Genomic DNA, 20710 nt, shown 5'->3' with positions numbered 1-20710 from the left:
AGTCCCCCAAATAAATGAAGGCTTGAGCTCTAGTTAATTGCTATCTTTTTTTTTTTGGCTGCACAGCTCATGGAAACTTAGTTCCCCAACCAGGGATCGAACCCAGGCCCTCAACAGTGAAAGCACTGAGTCCTAACAGCTGAACCATCAGGGAATTCCCTAGTTAGTTGCTATCTTTCTAATGAAAACAATTCTGTCCCTGACTTTTGCAATCTTGACTTCTATAATCATGTGATGAGCCTTATGTTTAGGATAATCATGTGAAGAAACTGATGCTTTTCCACCAAGGACAGACCTGTTGTGTCTTTGTAGGTTAGTTCAGGTCTTCCAAGAAGCCGACACGAAAACGGGATTAGATGTGTACATGGTTTCTTCTGGGGAAGGTCTCTGAAGGATAAAGGATGAGGGAACAGGAGGACTTAAGGAGTGCCCCCAGCCACAATACAGGTGTGACACCTGTGAACACAGAGAGGAGACAGAGGAGTGAGTAGAAAGCCTCGTATTGCAGTGGAGATCTGTGAAAATCTTGCCCAGGCTGAGGGTGTCTCTTAGCCAAATTTACCCATCAGAGGAACCCCACATTGGGCAGAAATTGTCCACTTCCAGTCTACTATTATTCTCAGTGATAGGCAAGGAACAACCCAAGGGAAGCATGGACCAGTGTGAACACCACAATAAAGTTAAAGATGTGGTAGCTGGCTACTATCAGTCACCTATTTTCCCTGCAGTAAGCTCTTTGGAAGGAAGAGCTGGCCTCCAGATATTGGTAACCTAATGATGTTTTCCCTTAAAACCTATTGTTTTATTTGGGGATCCAGTTCTTTGGAAAGCTAGAGTTACTTGCAGAGCATTGCAGGGAAGAGTAATTTAATGTGCTTAATACTTTATACTCTGAGTCAGATTTGAAAATAATTTATTAAGTGCTTATTAGTAGTCAGCAATTATAGATGCTGGGTATAGCAATGAATAAAACAAAAAATTCCTGCGCTCATAGAATGTACATTCTCTAAGACTTTCCCTGGTATTACAGGTCCCTTGAGGTCTGGTTATAGTTATATTCAGCTCCACCTGTGGTAGATTGCAATGATAGCTCCAATTCCTAGACTCTCCTTTTGCCTATGCCCTTTGCAATCAATTTTTCAGTTGCTCTCACTGAGGAGGTGGAGTCTAGTCCCCATGTTTCCCCACCTCTGCCGCAATCTGATCTAACTGTGTGACTTGTGTTGGATACTCGTTGTAAATGCAGGTTCTTTTCTTCATTTCAAAATGAAGCAGAGTGACGGTATGTCAGTTCTGAGCCTAGACCCTCAAGAGGCTGTGCACGTTTCCTCTTGCTCTACCGTGCCTCTGCCATCACTGTGAGATGATGCACGAGCTACCCTGCTGGAAGATGAGACATACTTGCGATAGAGCTAAGGTGACTACTAAGCCCAGCCCAGCCCAGCCCAGCCTAAGTCAGCCAGAAGCCAGGCTACCCCAGAAGTCTGAGCCAGCACAACCCAAATCAGCAGCCGACCTGATTGCCATATTCATGAGCAATAAATACTTGTATTGTGCCATTTAAGTTTTTGCTGTTGTTGGTATACAACAAAAGCTAACTGATAAACCACTTCACCCTCAAATATGGCAACTGTCTCGAAATCTTGCCAACCATCCTTGCCTACCGTCAATGTCTTTCAGCTAGACACCAGCAGGAACACACTTGTTGATGAACAAGTTGGATTTCTTTCTCATTATAATGAGGAAACCATGGAGTGCCTCAGTAAAAGGGTGCTTGAACGAACATATTATAGAATTCGGGCTTTTTTGGGGGTAGTTTGGAGAAGGGTCTAAGGAAGCAGAGGTTTCTTCTTGATTGGGTGTTGTCAGAAAACGAAGGCAATTTTATGATTGTGCATTTCAGGAAATCTTATCAATAGGGAAGAGACTATAGTGAGAATTAATTGTAATTGTAAGGAAATAGCAGTTGTTCAAGTAGGGAGAGGGGGATGTCAGGTGTTTTGTATTCCACAATGACCTTTGTTTTGTCTTGCTTTATCATGGTCTCAGAGCCATCTCACTTCATATAATATTCTGGGAGATCATCTGTATCAAAAGGAGAACAAATTGTCTTGACTCTGAGCATCAGACCAGCTTGTACTAATGAGGTCTGGTTGTGAATGCCGGATCAGTTCTGGACATCAGCAGCTGTGTTTTCTCTTTCTCATTACCTTCGACACGAAATCATTCCAGAGGACACACAAGAATTTCTGAATTCCACTGATGCCATATGTGGGCTGAGGGAGATTCTGCAGAGGTAGATTCAGGTCTTTTCCCTTTTCTCAACTCTGTTGTACACAATATCTTTTACCCTGATGAAGACACTCCCAGTTTGGTGTGTGCGGAGACTTTGAATTGAGGATCAACAAGAAATTTCAAGAGGTAGCGGGGAAAGACCTCCTCTCCTCCTCTATTCTGGCATGTTCCTCCCTTATCTACTGTCCTGTTCCTGTTCCAGGTCACCGGTAGGGAAATCAGGGCACTCTTCTCGAAACTGGAGTCTTGTTCCTCCCAACTCTTGGGCTGAAAATGGTGTTTATTTAATTTTCACTTTTGAGAAGCAGAATAGTGCAGTGCTAGGAGCTCCCAAGAACTTCTAGCTCTGCTACATAGTAGCTGGATCTTGGACAGAAAAAGCAATAGTTTTTCAAAACATTACATCCATTACAAACCTCAGTGGTCGTGGGTGGAGAATCAAAGAGAGTCTGTTTCTCTAAGCTGTTACTGGTTTTTCACTAGACCCTTTAAAGTCAGTCATGTCTCTACTTGTAGGATTAAGAGGATTAATTTCCTCCTTAAACTTCTTTGTTATGATGTATAGAAAAAATAATATTTCTCCTATTACCACATCTTTGACTCTCTTTAGGTCAAGTGGATCTAGAATGGGAGCAGCATGTTGTAGCCATTAGAGTGTATAGTACAAGCTCTGGGGTCAAGCTGCTTGGCTCCATTCATAAATTTACCAAGAAAGTAAGCAAGGGAAATTTACTAACCTTTTCACGCCTTAGTTTCCTGTATATAATATGTGTGTGATGTGAAGTTCTGCCTCAAAGCTCACACGTTCATTGTGATGGTCACACGAGTGATCCACCAAAACATTTAGAATAAGGTCTGATGTCTAGTTAATAAAAATAATACAGCTTCGTTGAGCAGTTCCTATCATATAATTATAGAATATAGATGTTTACTATGGTGATTATTAATATTTTTATTTTTAAACTAAAACTCCGATTCTATTAAGCCAAGGAAGTATTTCCTGCTCCTTTCCTGATCTGTACCATAAATATTCCTTGACCAAGAGCTGTCTTCCTAGAGTAGAGAATGGAGGGTGGGTGGGTCCTTTTTTTCCACTTTCTAGAGCTTTATTTTCTGTAGTGAACAGCCCTTATAGTGCATTTGTATGTGATTGATGCTTAATAATTATTTGTCGAATCAATGAACAAATTGTAGTCAACAAATCTTTCTTGACTTCTTTTATTCAAGAGCTTAGAGCTCCTTAGCTCATAAAATATTGCATGAAACTGCACTTCCAACACTTAGAATATCATTGTGGACTAATTTCCAAACTCATGAAAGGCAGTGGCAGGAAGGTGGCTGGTAACAAGTTTATTATACAAGCTCTGTCATTTGCAGAGCATATGAGAAATGTCAAGTGGATTTGAATTCACTTAAATGGCAAAGTTTATTTGTCCATCATGTCCATTTCTTCCTCCTTTCTCCCTGCCTGAAAATATGAAGTATTTCTTCATATTTAGACACAGCAAAGAGACTCACTGATAGATATTATTTCCATATCTGAGTGAGAATTGATCTAATTCCTCATCATTTCATAAAAAATCAGTGTTGGAGAGAGCCAGGATGATAAGACTAAGGTAGGAGATCAGGAACCAGGAAACAAGAAGAAAAAGGGATGCCTGAGCAGCCCCAGAGTTGTCTCACTGTGCTTGGGTGGGAAAGCTCAAGGGGATATCCACTCCATCTCTATCTCCCCATAACTGCTCTATCTCAGCTGCCATAGCACAGAGCCCATTTTGGAGAATAATTTAATGTTCTTGGCTGGGCAGAAGATAGGAAGAATAATATTGAAATTAAAAAGGAGGGAATTTCTAGTTTGACATAGAAGGCATAACATTCTAAGCCATCTTCTTAATTATACCATTCAGAGCCAAGTCTACATCCTCCTGGGTTCAAGGGAGATGTAAGTGCAAGTGTCTGTCCACAGCTGATGTGCATCTCTCAGGCCCCAGTCTCCTTTCAGGGCAACGTGGACATGCACCAATGCCTTTTAAGTGGAGACAAAGCTCAGTAGAATCCAGCACCATCAGAAGTGTGAGGGACATCCAGGATGGTAAAGCTGCTCTGAGGAGCTGTTTGGTACCCAGCCTGCAAGTCTGGGGAGAGAAGGGAAGGAGTATGGCAGTGTGCCTTTCCTAGGTGCTGGGACCATGGTGCCACCTGCAGAAACACAGAAGGACTGAAGCAATCCAGAGCAGCGTTCTCTACAACATGGGCTCATGCTCATTGGTCTGCAGGAAGAATTCATGAGTGTTCTGTCTATAGTTAATGTTTAGTTCATTAAAAAAAATATAAAGATATAAATACACACATATTGGTGGTACTTACTCAAAAAAGGTGATAAGTCCTGGAATTTTAAAAGAATCATTTACTCCTAGGGTAGGAAATGACGTTTAGGGTCATCCATCTTGTTCCATGTTGTCTATTCCCATGTCTGATTGGGTAGCTATTGCTGTATATCAAAATCCCCAAAACTCAGTGGCTTAAAACAGTAAGTACAATTGACCCTTGAACAGCATGGAGGTTAGGGGGTCTGATCCCTTGCACAGTTGAAAATTTGTGTATAACTTTTGACTCCCCCCAAACTTAACTACTAATAGCCTACCATTGACTGGAAGCCTTGCTCAGAACATAAACAGTTGATTAACACATAGTTTTTATGTTACATGAATATTTACATATTCGTATCTATATACCTAATTTTTTCTTAATTTTCCCCCATATTTCTAGGCTATGAGGTTCACCTGCAAGTTTTTTCAAACCGTTGCAAATCTCAAAATAATTCCAATATATTCATTGAAAAAATTCTCTGTATAAGTGGACCCGTGAAGTTCAAACCCATGTTGTTCAAGGGTGAACTATTTTTATCATTGGACATAAGTCTATGGGGTTTGTTAGTTCTGCTGATGTAGGTAAAGTTCTGCTGATCTCAGTGAGTTGTGTTCATGTGTGTGTGGTCAGCTGGCTGGTCAGAAGGGGACTGGCTGACTGGTCTAGAATGGTCTCACCTTCATGTCTTGTGGTTGGATGATGATTAGCTGGTGTGATGGGGGTGATGATCACACATGACTCAGGCTGGTCCAGGCTTTTTCTCATGGTAGCTGGTCAGGGTTGCAAGAGGACAAGACTTCTTGAAACCTGGGCTCAGAAGTGGCACAAGGTTGCATCTACTATATTCTATTGGCCAAAGTCAGTCACAAAATCCACCCAGATTCAAGGAGGTGGGAAGGGGGAAGCCTTCACCCTTTGATGGGAATAGATGCAAAAGTTACATGGCGAGGGATACGAATGTGGGAAGGGGAATAATTGGAGCCATCTTTGTAATCAGCACAAGATAGATGATTTTAAATATATTTTTGCCAAATGAATCAGTGGCCTTAAAGGATACCTAGTCCCTCACCACTGTAAGCTTCAATGCTCTTTACTACATCTTAACCAAATGGTTACCCAGCCTTTGCTTAAGCACTGTCCATAATAGGAAACTCTACCTTCAATTGTAGCCCACTTCTGGAGCCAACCAACTGAATTAACCTGAAGAAATTACTTGACCTGTTTTTCTGTGAAATATTAGAATGATTTTCAAAATTCATAATAGATTTAACAGTATATTTTTAATGAGATTCTGTGCATGTTTTCTGAAATAGGGACCATCTCTCCTCTCTTCTCCACCTCTCCCTTCCATTTAGTATAAAGGAATCATATATTTTTGAAGACTGGTGTACCAGAAAAAAACATCTACCCAGATTTTGTCAAAGACCCAGAGGTCAGAAATTGATGTGCTCCAGATGGTTTTTTCTTTTTTTTTTTTCTATATCACTTTTAGGTTGGTCTCTGCTATAGAACATTTCTTGCTGCATTGAAAGAGGTACTTCCAAAGAGGTCACCTGGCATTTCCAAAGGGCTCTGCAGACATTCTGAGTTTTCCCTGTGGCAATTCTGTGAAGTCAGTGAGAGCTTTCACTCTTCTCAATTTATGGATAAAGGTTTAGATGCAGGTAGTATGCCCTGGTTCACAGGATATGTTGATGGTTGAACTTGCATAAAAGCTCATGGCCCGAGGTTTCATCAGTTAGCTGACCTGTACTTTTATAGGTAGGTGAAGGCAAGTTGAGTCCTTGGGCTTGGATTCTACCTTGCAGCTCTCACTCAGCTGCAAGTCAGAGTCTAGACTATACAGCAAAAAGAGACTTCAGAGTCTTCTGTTTTAGGGTTGGGGTCTGATCTGGTTGTGAAACCAGTTTAGTGGATTGTAGATAAGCATTTTAAAAAGTGAAATAAAGTAGAATTAAAAAACAGAAAATAGATTCTATTCACAGAATAAATGTTAATAAAAATGTTTGTATTGTGTACGTATAAATATGTATTTGTACATATGCATGTATATGTACAGATATATATAGTGTTGCAATTTGAAGTATTATTTCTTACTGTTGGCCATGTTCAAAAAAATTTTAAGCCATTGATGTAGTCTAGCATTCCTTATTTTAAGACTCAGGAACTGAGGGTCATGGATGTGAAGTGACTTGACCCAGGTTACCCAGAAGGTTGGTGGCCAAAGGTAGGTTTAGAATTTAGGTTTCCTAATTCCCATAGGAGGCAGCGTGGCATAATGCAAAGAGCAGGGACTTTTCAAATGGAAATTAGTTCAAATCTTTGCCCCATTATATACTGGTTGTATAATGAAAGATGCTTATCTTTAGTTTACAGATGGGGAAACTGAGGCTTGAAGAGGTTAAACTGAGGCTTGAAGACCTGGCTTCTTTGGTAAATAGTTTTTCAGGCCAGGAATTTTTTTTTCTCTCTCTCATTCCCAAACATCACTATTACTCTGCTTTTTAATATAATTCATACATATATGTATACCTAATATATATATACATATATACATAACTTTGGCATAATAAATGGTAAGCAAACACCTGTGTAATTCTAAATTTAACCCTGTGTAACAGGTAACAAATATTTGCTAGGGTTTCTAAAGATTATAAGGAAACATAATGAATCCAGTGGACAAAAATGAAATAGATATACATAAAAAGTTACTTTGCAAAACAGAGCAGAACTTGATAATTGTATTATATGAATGCCCCCCCTCCCCTCTACCCAATAAATGTTGTAACATCTCTGAAGAGAGGGAAGTCACTGTGGGGTAAAGGAATCAAGGGAGACTGCCTGGAGGAAGTTTGACTCAGTGATATTTGAAGGATTGATAGAATTTAGAAGCATGGGAAGAAGATAGCATCTTGGGAAAGAGGGAGGGCACAAATAAAGGCACAGAGATGGAAGGTCTAATCTAATGATCCAGGACATATTCAGTTTGGGTAATGTGGAAGCTACAGATAAAAGAGCAGGAGTAAGGAAGCCTGGGATCAAATTGTGGAAGGCTTGGACTGCCAGGCCCAGGTTTTGGGATGTTAATCCTGCAGGAAGTGGGGTCCTTACTGTAAGAGGTTTTGTCTGAGTAGTGGCATGAGAATAGAATTTTAAAGATAATTCTCAGTTTAGTCGGAGCACATAGTATCATGGAGATGATATGTCTTGTGGAATTTTAATCATGGTGGGTTGAATGATCTTCAGTCGTTAAAACTATGTATCACGTTAAAAAAAAAAGCAAAATTGGCTCAATTTGAATAATTCAAGTATGAGACCAGGCTGGCTAACACCACACCTCATGAATTTGGGGTAAAGCAGACTTGGAAAAATTTCTCCCAAAGCATTAGACAAGAGGTGAATAAGATGCTAAGCTTTGGAGATCAGTCATGGAAAGAGGAGCAATCCAGTCTCAACAGGGGCCAAAAAAATGGTTGAGATGGAGGGATGAACAGTACCTGAATGAAAGTGTAGAAATTGTCCTATCAGAAATGATTGATTGGGGACTTCCCTGGTGGTGCAGTGGTTAAGAATCTACCTGCCAATGCAAGGGACACGGGTTCGAGCCCTGGTCAGGGAAGATCCCACATGCCACGGAGCAACTAAGCCCATGCTGCAACTACAGAGCCTGTGCTCTAGAGCCCGCGAGCCACAACTACTGAAGCCCTCGTGGCTAGAGCCCGGGCTCTGCAACAAAGAGAAGCCACCGCAATGAGAAGCCCGCGCGCCGCAACGAAGAGTAGCCCCCGCTCGCTGCAACTAGAGAAAGCCCGCATGCAGCAGCAAAGACCCAACGCAGCCAAAAATTACTTAATTAATAAAAAAAAGAAATGACTGATGGCCCTTAGAAGCATAAGAAATGACTAGTTGGAGTTCCACAGGGGCAATGCAGTTGACAGCCTTTGAGGGCAGTACAGGAAATGGATGACTTGAGGTTCTCACCCTGACCCAAGAATAAAGAAATCACTGTCTCTAAACTCAGCATAAAGCAAGTAATTACTGTATTTTTCTCATTCTTGAGGCTGTGGTCTTTTTTGCTATCCTCATAATCCAGAATCATTCTTCTTATTTTTACGTCATCCCAAGATTCAGCTCTTCTGCTTAAGACAGGACTGTTGTGAAAACCAAAAAATATAAGATATAAATATTCTTTGTACCTCTAGTACACTCATATTATTTAATTATTGTTGTTATTCTTATTAGTAGTGTTTTAATTTTTATTACTTTACTGTTTGTATCTTCTTTCTGGAAATATCAATATATGCTCTTAGAGGTAACTTTTGCTAAATAAGAAACAGCAATAGTAAAAATGTTATTAGCATCTCTGAATAAAAAACACACTTGGTTGATATTATTTGTATTTTTTCCAGCTTTATTGAGGTATAATTGACAAAAAGGGTAAGGTGTATGATGTGATGTTTTTCTGTATGTGTACATTGTGAAATATTGCCACAATGAAGCTGATGAACTCATAAAAGCAGAGAGTAGAACGGTTGTTGCCAGGGGCTAGGAGGTGGGAGAAAATGCGAGGGTGTTTGTCAAAGGGTACAAAATTTCAGTTATCTTACTGGTATTTAATTAGCCAGTCTTTAGATCATAGTTCCAGACTTCCCAGTTGAATATCTGAATGACCCTGTAATAGAGCAGCTCATAAGAATTTAGAGATCATTAATTCTTCTTCTTGTTCTCCCTCCCCTCCCCCCCTTCCCATCCCCCTCTGCCTCCCTCTCCTTCTTCTTCACACATAATCACAGTGCCTTCAACAGTTCCTCAAATAGTATGTTTTCCAGACACTCATTATGGCTATCTTTATCTTTTTATCTTCGTCTCATGTTCATCATTCCACTTATATTAGGACAATTGGAACTGAACACAGTGCTCCGTCTATGGTTTGACTTTAGGGAGTCACAGAGGGATGATTATGTGATTTTTCCAGGACATAGAATTTCTGCTGGTGCAGTTAAATATATTAGACTGGTGATATCAAAATAATGACACAAATTATACCACACTCAAGTTATACACTTTTCCAGTTTTGCTTGGCTCTCCCTGCTACCTGGTCCCTCTCACTTGTTCTACCAAGTCTTGATGCAATTGACTTGTCTCAAGACATTTCTAGCTGTCTCTACCTCTCCCGGTTTAGGCTGGTCTCCAGCACTGCCTTCATTGTTCCCTCTATAGCAGAAGACTCAGCCCTTCCAGTACCCAGACTCAACCCAACTGGAGCAACAGAGACTCTGGTTCAACTCACCTCCTTGGACTCAGAGGAAGTGCCATGGCGGCATGAGATCTGGCTTCTCCAGTGGCTGCTCGAAGGGCCAGGAGGCACAGACTGATATAGGAGGGTGTTAAGATCCCATGGGACAAAGTTTGACCAATGACAGACAGGAGATAGAAGGCAGCCAGTAGAATTTCCCCCTTTCTCCTATGGATTGTTGTAATGTGCATTCAGTCCAAAATTCATGGAGATATTCTGTGTGAATGAAAAATCAGCTAGGTTTTCTTGTGAAACTATGGACAGCATGATATACACAACATTTTATGTGCTTTCTCTCCTTCCCTGCCTCACCTTCCCACTTTCTTCAATCTTGCTGGCCAATGTTGCCATAAAAATAGCAACATGTAAGCTTTGTCTTGAGCTCTGTCTTCTAGGGAACTTGGGCTAAACCACATTCTAATTCAGTTATCATTTATTCTATACACATTTACTAACGCTTTCCATGTATTCCAGATAATGTGCTGAAAAGTTGTGGCACTTACTTGGAAAGTTGCCCACAGTCTAGTAGAGGGAGTAAATTTTTTTGTGCGTTACCTATGAATCTTGGTTAAATCACAGCTTTTCTAACTGATACTAGTGCAGTTGATGTTTAGTACAGATTAATGTGAAAATTTGCACTAGGATTTAAATAACACCTTATCATAGCATTTTCTCATGTCATTTAACATAGTTCAAGGCATTGGGTTTGTGGGTATATATAAAATTCCAGTTAATAAATATCTGATAATTAATTGACCATTCTCCTAAATTTGAGTATGTTGTATTCTCATTTTCCTTCACCCTCTCTCCTGTCTGTTTCTTCTTCTCCTTCTATGTCCTCTTCCTCTGTTTCCATCTGCTCTCCTCATTCCCTTCATCCTCCTCTTCCTCATCTTTCTCCTCCTCCTCCTGCTTGCTTACACATTTGATGCTGAGAAGAGCATCTTGGCACACAAATCTTGGCTTGATTTTTTTTATGTCCTTAAGAAAGATTCCTAGACATAGAAAATGTGTCAAGGGGTAAGAGTGGAGTACCTCAAGGTTACTGATAGGGATTGCTAAATTTCTTTATAATAAGTTTAACCTTAAAATTAAACATCAACATTCCTTTGAGATTTGCTCTTTTATATATTTTTAAAATTTTTATTTTTTTAATTGAAGAATAGTTGACTCACAATATTATATTAGTTTCAGGTGTACAATGCAGTAATTTTATATTTGTATAGATTACACTCCATACAAATTTATTCTAAAATATTGACTATATTCCCTGTGTGTACATTACACCCTTGTAACTTACTTATTTTATACCTAGTAGTTTGTACCTCTTAATCCCCTTCATCTATTTTTCCCCCTTTTTGTTCCAGAGAGGAACTAGTGCTTCCTCTCTGGTAACCACTAGTTTATTTAGATTTGCTATTTTAATAGGTAAATAGATCATGTTGCTATTTTCACTAATTTGTTGGTGTGGTTGAACATACTTGTTTAAAAATTTTGTTACATTTTTTTCTTTTGTGAATTATACATTTATGTTTATTGGAGTTTTAGTGTTTTTCTTATTAACTTGTAGGAAAACTTTACATATTAGGAATATCACCCTTTTTCCTGTTGTGTTTCTGGTAAACATTTTTCTTAGCTTGATGATTGCTTTTTAATTCATGAATTTATTTTACAAGCATGTCAGACGTTTCTGAAACTTTTTCTCAATACTTTATATTTGTCTGACTTTCAACTTTGTCTCAACTGCAAATTAGACAAAAGGTACCTTTTTCAAAACCATCGATTTAAAAAAAAAAAGAACACCAAAACAAAACATCCCAAAAAACACATCAAGCCCAATAAGACAAAGGTCAGAATCAGGCAGTTCATTCTGACATTTATCTGCTAATAAATTTAGCTTAGTGAGTTATCATTCACAAGTGCCTTTCTCTCTTTTCCACAAAAACATTTTGAGAGACTCTGTCCCTCATCGTCTCAGCAAGATATTTGTATCTGTACACAGCAGTCCTCCCCCCATTTTATAATAACCCCACCACAACCGTGCAGAAGGGAATGTCTGGACTGGGACAGATTGTGTTTATGGAAAAGGGTGGTGATTCCTGGAAAAAAGCAAAGGCATTCTCTGTTCTCACACTTTACTTGTTCATTCACAAACGTCACATTATTTCTGGAAATGGAGTAATAAAGTAACATTTCCATGTCTTTATTTTTCATACTGAGGATTGGGATAAAACTTATGGTAATAATCATGCAACACGGGATTGATGTCAGAGTTCACTGTGAACAGAGGTACTCAATAGCATTTCTGTGACCTCATCTAAACCCTAGTAGATTCCTCTGGAACAGGAGACCAACTTATATCATGTTATGAGGCATTATTCTAGCTTGGGTATAATTCCTTCTCAATCTTGTTTTCTTCCCCTACCCTCCATAGTTTTTAAATAATTAACCTTGATCGAAAAGATAGAAACCAATTAGGAGTAGTTCTGTCTTCTCTCTGACATCCTTGCTACATGTAATGGTATGTTGAATGCCCTGGTACTTACGGTTCTTGTTGTTCTTGTTTTTATGGTTCTTCTTGTTCTTGTTATTATGGTTTCTTCTTCCTTCTTGTCCTCTCTTTAGACTTGCAAGGATAAAATCAACCGGAGTGAAATCAATATTCACAACATGTGTGGACGAGTGCGGTCTGGAGTGTCTGGGTTTATGGGCTATAACCATCATTGGTTCTGAGCTCTACCGCCATAACTCACCCTTGACCCTGATGGAGGCCTCTTTCGGCCCATGCTTTCAATCACCTAGCACTCTGAGCTGTGGACCAACATTTCCATTCTGCAGGGTGAGAGCTGGAAACTCCGGACTCACATTCATTTATGCAACATAAAACTGGTTTTGTCTGTTGTCTGCCAGCAGATTAATTTCACCATGTTTCTCAGTTTCTTCTTTCAGAAAAGGAAGAGGACTATCAAAGTTATAAGATCACGCTTCTATCTAGAGATCTCTTTCTTCCTTCCCAGAGACAATCTCTGGAAAGAGACCTTTACCTTGCTTGGTACACATTTCCCCTGAATGTCACCATGAGTCTGACAAAGGAAGACAAAAGAGTCTGGTTTGGACAAGAATGTCTCCTGTGCTATTTAACTTTACGGCCAAAAAATGTTCCTGGAGCCCAGCTGCAGAGATGGATAACACATACGTTTAGCTTTAACCTGCAAGCTGTTGAGGGCAAAAGAGCACAGGAAATTCAATTCCAAGCTCCAGTTGTTCCTGATCAGACTTGACGTGTGTGCCTGGACAATAAGATTTGTGACCTCAGCAGAATAAATGTAAACCTAATCCCAATTAGCATGTACAAATAGCTGTGCTCCAAGCACTCGGTCTCAACTTTGGACCTTCCAACACAGGGGAAGGGATGGAGTACAGTCTTTGGAGCCTAGTAGATCCGGGATCCAGCTCCATCCCTCACATCTCTTAGTAGTTCCCTTGGATACATTACTTCACCTTGCTAAACTTCACTTTCTTTATCTTAAAAATGAGGATAACAATAGTACTTGTCTTATAACCTTGTTGTAAGTATTAAATGAGAGCATGGCATGCAATGTGTTTCGCCCAGGGTCTAGTGTAGAGTTTTTAATAATAAAATAACAACAACGACAATAATAATACAACACTACTGTTAATAATAGTAAAAATAGTAAAAGAAAAATACTATAATCATCTTGTGACTAAAAACAAATAACAATAATAACTAATAACAATACTGATACATTTTATCTATACCCGTGGCCTTTAATAAAGAGAATACCACTAATAAACATTTTTATCATTATTCTCATTATCAAGCGATAAGAAGAGAGATCAAATGCATCATCACACACATGACTGTTTTCCGAGGACCTAAAAGCAATTCACAGACACAAAGCCTTTCTGACTCTCATGGTGATATTTTTCTTCTTTTGTCTTTTCTCAGGACAAAGGCATATAGTCTGTGTCATATCTTGTTTGTATGATAACATGAAATTTATTCTCTTTCTCACCCATATGTGGCCCTAAACTGGATTATAAGCCACTCCACGCTAGAGAGTGCCTAATGTACTGTTATGTGTGAAATAGGTATGGAAAGACACAAACTAATTTGAGCTCGTTTTCAAAAATCAGAGTGGGTATCATTATTGCCATTTTGAAAAGGAGCTCAGAGATTTCCTAGGGGAGGAGACCCTGTGAAGAATGATTCCAATTCTTTTTAGACCCAGAAATAAAGCCTAAGGTTTTGATTTAAAACTTGTGTTTCTCAGTTTTTTCATCCACATTAAAACAACAGCAACAACAAAATAAAACAGGCAAGCAAGGAAACAAAAAAAGTAGACTTCTTGGGCTTTCCTGGTGGCACAGTGGTTGAGAGTCCGCCTGCCGATGCAGGAGACACGGGTTCGTGCCCCAGTCCGGGAAGATCCCACATGCTGCGGAGCGGCTGGGCCCGTGAGCCATGGCCGCTGAGCTTGCGCGTCCGGAGCCTGCGCTCCGCAACGGGAGAGGCCACAGCAGTGAGAGGCCCGCGTACCACAAAAAAAAAAGTAGAGTTCTTGTCAGAGAAGTAGACAGAAAATCATTTATTTTAATGGGAGAAAGGAGCTATGGATTTTTCCCAAAGGAGGGGACCTGCGTGCCTTAGGGGTTAAACACAGGTTACAATCTTCAAGTACACTCCTAATTCAATGTACGTGGGAACAGTCAAAATGGAAATAGCAATTAGTGATAGAATTAATAATAGTAATGGAAATGTAACCAGTGATAATATTTAATTTCTTAGATATTTTCCATGCTAAGAATTGTACAAAGCACTACCTTCTTTATCACGTTTAAGCTTTACAAGAAACCTATTATACAGGAATTATCATTCTATTATCCTAATTTTACATATGTGAAAACAGATTCAGAGTTAAGTAAATACTCAAGGTCATTTTAATTCTTAGAAAAATATTTATGGAGTGTCATAATATGATACGTAGGAAGATACTGGCCAGAAATTGTGCATATAACCCTGAATACGGCAGTCAGAAATCTCTGTCTCTTGGAGCTTTCATTTTAGTAGGAGAGGCAAAGGACAAACAAAACAAATAAAACATATAGGATGATAAGTGTACTAAGTGTTAAGGAGAAAAATAATGCGGAAATGCAAGTTAGAAGGTGTCAGGGGGAGATTGTCATTTTAGGTGGGTGATCAGGAAAGGCCTAACTAACAAAGTCACTTTTGAATAGAAACCTAAAGAAACTGAGGCAGCCAACCATGCTGGGGGAAGAACATTTCCGGAAGCGGAAAAGCAAATGGAAAGCCCCAAAGTTGGGAGTATATCAGGAGTGTTTAAAGAACGTCCACGGTCCTGTGTGATCAGTACGAAGTCATGAGGTCAGAAAGATGATGGGGGGCCAGGTAACTGAGTAAGTAAGATAGGAAGCCTTTAGAAAGTTTTGAGTAGAGGAATGATGATCTGACTTCTCTTTGATTTTTCTTCTAAATATTTTTTAAAATTTTAAAATAACTTAAAATTTACAGAAAAGTTGCAAAGATAGCACAGTGTTCCCATGTACCATTCTTCTAGTTTCCCCTGATGTTAACATCTTACATAACAATGGTACATTTGTCAAGACTAAGACATTAACTTTGGTACGTTACTACTCCCTAAATTACAGACTTGAATCAGATTTCCCCAGTTTCCCCACAAATGTTCTTTTTCTGTTCCAGGATTCGTTCCAGATTTCCATGTTGCATTTAGTCATCATGTCCTCTTAGTCTTCCCCAATCTGTGACAGTTTCTCAGACTTTTTTTTTTTTTTTTTTTTGCGGTAGTAGGCCTCTCACTGCCGTGGCCTCTCCTGCTGCAGAGCACAGGCTCCGGACGCGCAGGCTCAGCGGCCATGGCTCACGGGCCCAGCCGCTCCACGGCATGTGGGACCTTCCCGGACCGGGGCACGAACCCGTGTCCCCTGCATCGGCAGGCGGACTCTCAACCACTGTGCTACCAGGGAAGCCCTCTCAGACTCATCTTGTCTCTCCTGACCTTGAGACAGTTTTGAAGAGCGCTGGTCACGTTTTTTGTAGAATGGACTTCAACTTGGGATTGTCTAATTTTTCTCATGATTTGACTGGGATTGTGACTTTGGGGGAAGAATGCCACAGAGGTGAACTGCCCTTCACATCATAGCATGTCAGTGGGTAGGTGACATTTACATGACTTGTCACTTGGTGATGTGAGCTTTGATCCTTTGGTTAAGGTAGTGTCTGCCAGGTTTCTCCACTGTGAAGTTATGATTTGTCCATTTCCCAACTCTGTTCTTTGGAATTGAGTCAGTAAGTCCAGCCTATGCTCAAAGAGGGGGGTGAATTACACCTCCCTGAGCTCCTTTGTAACAGGTTGTCCTAGCTGCAGCACTCAGAAAAGCCTGGGAGGGAGAGCAGTTAGGAGACTGTTGTACAAATCCAGCAGGAGATGCTGGTGGCTTGGAACAGGGTAGTGGCAGTGGAGGTGGTGGGATGTAGTTGGTTTCTGTGTATATTTTAAAGGTATAACCTAATAGGATTTACTGACAGATTGTTTGTGGAATGTAGAGAGGAGTTGAGGATGACGAAAACCTCCTGGAAGTATAGAGGTGCCTTTGCTGATATGATGAACAGTTTAAGGTGAGAAGCTCACATTGCTACAAGTGAGGGAGGAGTGAAGGTGTAAATCTGGTTCCCTCTGACTCCAAAGCCCAAACTCAACTCCTGTGCTACTCAGTTTCTGTATTTCACTTTCATCATCTGGGAAGTATCTGCTGGTAGAAATTACAATAAAAGTTCAAAGTATTCTTTTTTTTAATGAATTTATTTATTTTTGGCTGCATTGGGTCCTTGTTACTGTGCGCAGGTTTTCTCTAGTTGGGGGGAGCGGGGGCTAACTCTTTGTTGCGGTGCGTGGGCTTCTCATTGCGGTGGTTTCTCTTGTTGCGGGGCACGGGCTCTAGGCACAGGCTTCAGTAGTTGTGGCACATGGGCTCAGTAGTTGTGGTTCGCAGGCTCAGTAGTTGTGGCGCACGGGCTTACTTGCTCCGTGGCATGTGGGATCTTCCCAGACCAGGGCTTGAACCCGGAACCCCTTCATTGGCAGGTGGATTCTCAACCACTGCGACACCAGGGGAGCCCGAAGTTCGAAGTATTCTTATTACAACTTTACTTCCCTCCCTTTGTAGCTGGTCGATCCTTCAGGTGTCCAGCAGAGGCGCTTCTCCTCTTGCTCAGTGGTTCCCTGGCAGCCTGCCCAAAGCAGGACTGACAATGGGAAGCACTTGGGGACTGCCATCTCCTATTACAGTCACCATGAGCTTTTATTGGATTCCTTTATTATCTCACTGCAAACCCTGGTTTCTTCCCTCCCGATTAAACAGCAACTTAAAAAAAATTATCATGGACAAAATTATTCAATAACACACACCTTAAAGCAGTCCAAATTGGTCAAGGTTAAGGAGATGCTCTATGATATTCAGCTCTAAAAAATGATGTCGTTTTAGAGATGTTTGGCCACATTGGACACACTGATTAAACAGGCTAAATGGAAAATGATGCAGATATCTGACAACTCCTCTCCTTTTTATGCCTCTTTTGTTGATTTCAGTGGGAACTCTGCAGGTAGAAATGAAGTCAGAACCGTATGTTGGGGGCTCACCTGAATCTGGCTATAGGAACATGGATTTGAGGTATTGTTTTCAGCTAACCATGGGAATGTGCTGGTGGTTATCTACCTGATAAAAGATTTTCTCATTATAATTAGGATAATATTCAAAGTCCTTGTTATGGCAAAGTCCTATGGGATCTAGCCCCTGACTACCTTATAGTTTCCAGCCAGAGAAGCCAACCTTCTGCTCTGACACTGTCAGTCTTTCTTAACTTAATCCAGTTGTCCTTTGCACTTGTTGTACCACTTGCCTGGTACATTTGTCCTCTTCCCCTGCCTTTTGCCTGACTCATTGATTTCTATTTTTTACATCTAAGGTAAAATTTTACCTTTCCAGAGGGGGCTTCTTTGACTATCAGACCTAAAATGGGAACCCTCTGTTATTCTCTCTTAGAGCAAACACTTCTCTTCACCACTTTCTAGTGCGGAGCCCTGTTCATTTAGGTCCATCACTTTGAATAATCTGAAACAATTGCTTATTTCCTTGTTTGTCTGATTATTTTCTGACTCCCTCTGCTAGACTACAAGCTCTTTAATGGCAAAGGTATTATTATTTGAGTTTACTCTGCTCTATCCTCAGCAGCTGGACTAATGTCTCAATTACTAGCGATCAACAAATATTCGTTAAGTGAATGTGTTAGGCGTTCTGAGAGTTTCCTGAAAACAGATTGTGAAGGATTCACTTCATCACCTTCAATGGGAACATGTGGGAAAATGTATCCAAGGATAAATAAACTATGGGAAAATCTTTTCATTTGTGGATTCAATACCTGTTTTGAAGTGTTCAAGAATGAGCAGCTATAGTGGGGTGCAGTAGAAAATGAATGAGGGGAATCTAGCAGAATAAGGTCAGAAGCAGGCATTTGAGAAGAGCTAGTAAATTTCTACAAGATACAGTAGCCAAGTGGCCGGACACCTCAGTGCCTAAGAAATTAGTTTCTGTGAACTTGTTCCCTGCCACATGTCATGTACCCGAAGAATCCCAAGTTGTTCTTTCCATGCAGTTCCCCGAGGGGTTGTCAAGAAATAGAGAAAGAGGGACAGGAGGGCATTTTGGAAGCCAATTATCTTTAAAAGTTCATTTATCTGTTTCCATTCCAGTCTCTTGGGAGTGATGGAGGAATTCGCTAATGGGTATTTGATTTTTAAAGATGGAAACTGAATAAGAATCTGGGCATCTCAAATTAGGTTTGAATCTGATACATAAAACACTAATGGAAAAGTATATAAAAAGACGTGTCTCCTGGGAAAGTATGTTCACCCTATAAGAAGTGACACTGAAACCAATATAATTTTGTCCATTTACAAGCTACAGCATTTGGTATTTAAGACTCTGGACCGTGTCCTTTTCTTCAGAGTCCTCAGCGTTTGGACGTGTCTCAAACCAGGTAAATGTGGACCATGGAGTTGGTGTTCAGGTATAATTCTTGGATACAGTCTCGGGGTCCAAAATCTGTTTAGCTTTGGCAGGAGGCAAAACTACTCCAAATTCAGAGGCCAGAGTGGCCATTGAAGGAGTTCTGTGGGCCGGGCTACACCTCCCGCTCTGCGTTGGAAAAAGCAGGGAGATGTAGGAAGGGAAAAAAGGGTTCATGATTCTTCGGTCCAATTCAGATTTACTAAAAGACTAAGATGTTACAAGATATGAGGATAAACAAGCCAAACTATGAGATGATTTTAGCAAGAAAACTTGTATCAAGAGCAGAAGCAAATAAAAGGGGACGCTACACTATATCCATAGAGCAGACACAATCTCAGGTGTATTTTCTCTCCCATGGTTTTTGCTTTTTTTCGCTCCTTTTATTTCTTTTCTCTTCTTTTAAAAATTCTGCTTGATGTTCAGTCTCTCCTGGAGGAGGGACCTTTTTTTTTTTTTTAATTTATTTTGTCATATGCCACCCCTTACCCCTTTCCTCCAGTGCAGTGCCTGACAGGATGAGCAGTAGCAAAGCTGGTTCTCTCTCCTCCTTTTCATCTGACCTGGCACAAAATGCTCCCTTGTTTCCTCTGTTCCACATTCTGCTTTTCTTCCAACCCCAAAGACGTTTTCCTGGCACGGCACACTAAGGTGTTAATGACTGCCAAAAACATAATTATTCTTAAAGAGCGAAGTGATGGGAAAGGAGGGCAGGAGGTATGGTACCTTTGGAATGATGCTGCTGAGTAAGTAGAACAACTGTTGTATTTACTTGTAAAACCCTTTGGGCAGTAGAATCTATGACGGTGGAGTCAAGCGTCAGAGAAAACCACCGTAGCATCTAGTCCAGGTCCTTAGGTGCTCTGTCCAGCACGTTCTGCCTCCCAAAGATAAGCCAGTGCTTTCTTCCCAGTGTTTTCTTCAAGGACGTACAGGACTTGTTTTGAGAGATGCTGGAAGGGCTCACAAGCCAGCAGGGAGGGTCTGATCTGACTCTGAGAAATTCTGTCTCTCCACTCTGGGAGCCGATAAAATCGCCCCTGTTCTGCTGGAGACGGTAGGTTAGCCGTGGACAGCTGCGTACCGTGTCAGGGGTTGGATTACACAGAGAAAAATAAACCTAATCTTCGGCCACAGTTGCTCTTTCCTCAGTCTACCACATCTACCAGGGAAATCAGATCCGGCAGCTCAAGCGCCTGAGACCGGTACAGCGTGTACTTTCTGCCTTTCCACAAATTAGACTCTCGGAGATGCAGAGAGAGAGGAATAAAAGAGGGAACATAGGGAAAAAATAGCAGAGGAGAAAGTCAAGGAGAAGAGGCCTGGGACAAAGGAGCAGATACAATTGAAGTTTCCGTCTCCTCCCCCTCCAACCCCCGCTCCTTGGATGTCTGTACAAAGAATTAAATAGTTTAGATACATTAACAATATGTATTTCAGTCTCGACAGCTGAATTGGGCTTGGAGTCTCCTTTAGAGGAAAGCAGAATTGTTTCAGCCTGCCTCTTTGCTTCTGAAACGAGAACATTAACCCAGTAAGAGACGTGGCTGTGCATGTGTTACCAGAGCCCCTTCTCCTGGCAGGGGTTAGAAGAGACTAGAGTTTGTTAAGATGTGCAGTTTT

The sequence above is a fragment of the Orcinus orca genome, chromosome 21 (assembly GCF_937001465.1).
Source record: "Orcinus orca chromosome 21, mOrcOrc1.1, whole genome shotgun sequence".
In the NCBI taxonomy this organism is placed as follows: domain Eukaryota; kingdom Metazoa; phylum Chordata; class Mammalia; order Artiodactyla; family Delphinidae; genus Orcinus; species Orcinus orca.
The sequence above is the reverse complement of the archived record's forward strand: the minus strand, read 5'-3'. Positions refer to the sequence as shown.